Source organism: Microcebus murinus, chromosome X (assembly GCF_040939455.1).
Source record: "Microcebus murinus isolate Inina chromosome X, M.murinus_Inina_mat1.0, whole genome shotgun sequence".
Taxonomy (NCBI): Eukaryota; Metazoa; Chordata; class Mammalia; order Primates; family Cheirogaleidae; genus Microcebus; species Microcebus murinus.
In genome coordinates this window covers 45,637,534-45,641,234 of record NC_134136.1, presented here as the reverse complement: position 1 = coordinate 45,641,234, position 3,701 = coordinate 45,637,534, and positions in this window count along the sequence as shown.

Sequence of the window (3,701 nt, the reverse complement as noted above, 5' to 3'; positions counted from 1 at the left end):
TATTAAATTAACTCTTTAATTCAACAAGGCACTCCTCTGCTCAGAACGCTCCAATGCCAAAATCCTCCAAGGCCCTACCCTATTTGGCACCATCACCTCTCTAACTTCCTCTCCTCTCCTCAAGATCTCCCGGGCTCCCTCACTCTTGCCCTTGGGAAACTCCCAGGCTAAGTTGTGGAACTGTATATAAAACAGAGAAAATACAAAAAGCAAACAAACAAAAATGGCAAAAATGCTCATCTGTGAGTACAGGTTCAGAGAAAGACAGGACAGACCAATGTGATTAGAATTGCTTTGGAAGGCTTCTTGGGAATTGATGGGAACTAGACCTTGAGGGATGATGACAGAAAGACAGAAGGAGAGGGAGAGGGAGAGGGAGAGGGAGAGGGAGAGGGAGAGGGAGAGAGAGAGAGAGAGAGAGAGAGAGAGAGAGAGAGAGAGAGAGAGAGAGAGAGAGAGAGAGAGAGATATGAGCAGTCAGTTCTTGGCTTGATCTCATAAGCAGTAAGGAGCGGCTTTTACAAACAAGGTGGTGACATATTAAAAATGGTGCTTGGCTTTCTAAGATGAATTACCAAGACTTCATTTCATTTATTCTTGCCTAGAGGCAAGAAGGCCAAGGAAAAAAAATACTATTTGAGATGTTGGCAGACAGGGTCAGGGACAGGGACAGCCTCTGGGCAAACAGCAGACTCCCTCAATCAGAGCCCAGAGGCTATGAGACTGATTCTGCCCTTGGCAAAAACACCTGGGGTGCTACTTTATGCAAGAGTATGCTCCTGGGACCTGGAACCCCTACTGTCTCTTGCTCCCCATTGAAGGCTTTCAATATTCCCTCCAGACGCTCCCTGGCCTCATTCACTTCAGGCTGCAAACTTTTCTCTGGAACAGGCCCTGCTCTGCTTTCCAACACTTAAGTCTCTGAAAGAGGAAGGGCCTCTGTGCCTTAGTATTCAGGGCCCCTCCTTTGGCTTCTGGTTAGGGTGCTGTTGTCACTGCCACTACTCCAGCAGCTCAGCTGCCAGGATCCCCTGAAAGCTTTTCACTGTACCCTCTCTACCACCCTGGATCTGAAACCCTCTTTAGGCCGTGTACCCTTCCCTGGCCCAGGCAGGATGGGTAACAGCCCCTGTTAGTGCCTCACTGCCAGGTCCCTAGCATTATTTTCTGTCTCTGTCTCTCTGTCTCTCTCTCTCCCTCTCTCCCCTCAGTATTTGCATGTTACTCACCAGCACCCTCTTGACCTGAAGAGTCTCCATTGTTTGCCTAGGAAGTATAGGGTAATTAATATTTACATTTAAACAAAAGAACCTTCAGTCCCTCTTGGCTCAGGCCACAAAGCCTCTCCGAAGAGGGGGCTCTTTGCATATCTGTGACTCCACCTCAGGAATGAATGCTCTGATTTGCATAGCCCTGTGGCATCCTCAGAGGTCACTTTGCATGTCTGGATGTTGGACAGATCCCTGCACAAGCACAGGCCTCACTTTTTGTTTGGAAAACACCAGGCTTTGGGAGGAGCAGCAAAACCATCCCAATTTAGTTCCTGCAATACCCTATCTTTCCCACGCCCTTTCACCTAGATTGCCTTTTCTGACCTTTGGTCAGAGCGCAAGTTGACCGCAGTACGACCTCATTGGTAGCATTTCTAGCACTGTACTGTGGCTGCATGCACTCTGGACTATGAGATAGAGAGACCAGCCCTGCTACTTCTCAGCCACAAAAGCAAGGGCCAGTCATTTAACTCCTCATCCAGTTTCCAGGATGGTACCAACAATAATTGAGGATTTGATGAGGTTTGCTTTACAACACAGTGTAGAGTTGATTTTTGTAAATGTTCCATGAGTGTTTGAAGAAAATGTATATTCTCCAATTATTGGGCCCAGTGTTCTGTATGTGTCCATTCAGTCAAGTTTATGGATTGTGTTGGTCAAATCAATTAATATACTTACTGGTGATTTTGGTCTGTCGGACCTACCAATTACTGAAAGACAGGTGTTAAAATATCTCACTATGATATTATGATGGTGAATTCGTCAAGTTCTCTTTATAATTCTGTTAATTTTTGCTTTATACGCACACACACACACACACATATATATTTTTTATTATTATTATTTTTTTTGAGATACAGTCTTGCTCTGTCTCAAAGTCTGGCCTGTTGCCCAGGCTAGAGTGCCGGGGTGTCAGCCTAGCTCACAGCAACCTCAAACCCCTGGGCTCAAGTGATCCTCCTGCCTCGGCCTTCCAGAGTGCTAGGATTACAGGCATGAGCCACCATGCCTGGCCAATGTTTGCTTTACATATATATTCAAGGCTATTTCATCAAATGCATGAAAATCTAGAATTGTTACAGCTTCCTAATGAACTGAACTATAAAGTAGCTTTCATTAATTTAATACTTCTTTTTGGCTTAACGTCTATTTTGGCTAATATCTCATTATAACTTCATGAGCTTTCTTTTGATTAGTATGTACCTGGTACATTTTCCTACATCCTTGTTTTCCTTTCTGTGCCATTATATTTTAGGTCTGCTCTTGAAAACAGCATAAAGTGCAAATTTGTTTTTTTCTATCCAATAGGTAATGGTTTTGTCTTTTAACTGTAGAGTTTAGTTCATTTATATTTACTTCTAGTATATTTATACTTATTTCTACCATCTGATTTTGGGCTTCTATTTGTACCATTTTTTCTGTTTCTTTTTATTTTTTTAATTTTTTTTTTTTTTTTTTTGAGACAGAGTCTCACTCTGTTGCCCAGGCTAGAGTGCCATGGCATCAGCCTCACTCACAGCAACCCCAAACTCTAGGGCTCAAGTGATCCTCCTGCCTCAGCCTCTCAGGTAGCTGGGACTATAGGCATGCACCACCATGCCCAGCTAATTTATTCTATATGTTTTTAGTTGGTCAATTAATTTCTTTCTATTTTTAGTAGAGATGAGGTCTCACTCTTGCTCAGGCTGGTCTCGAATTCCCGAACTCTAATAATCCACCCGCCTTGGCCTCCCAGAGTGCTAGGATTACATGAGTGAGCCACCGCCCGGCCTATTTTTCCTGTTTCTGTTTATCTTCTTTTCTTGACTTCTTTTAAATGTTGTGGGGTTTTTACTTTTTTATTTTTTATTTTTTGGTCTTTTTTCATTACAAGAGCATGTTTTACCTTTTTGTAAACTAAGCATACTAATAGTGCTGACCACAGGGTTTATTATAAAGATTAAATGAGATGAAGAAACTCACATAAAATGTTTATCCAGTGCCTAGCACATAGTAAGAACTAATAAATGGGAATTATTAGAATTCATAGTACTCTTTCATCTTTATAGTTCCCTTGTCTCTTGCTGTTCCGCTTCTGTTGTTCTCCTTTCTGCTGACATTGTCTCATTTGTTCTTAGCCCTTTTTCTTTCATTTCTCCTTTATTGCCACTCAATTTCCTGTTTCCTCTTACCCTTTCATCCCCAGGCCAGCTACACGTGCAAGCTGCAATGATGGGGAAGAGAGCCCTGTGAAGGGGCTTGGTGGCACAGCAGGGGCAGGAGAAGAGACTGCCAATGACTTTACTGATTACGCAAGCTGGCAGAGGTACTGCCCAACACACATACAGGCAACTCTGGGTGCCACTCCAAGCTGGCCATGGTGAAACTGGATCAGCTGGGATCATCAGTTTCCGTGAATGGGTATTAAGGGAATAGAGCTCCTAGGAAGGA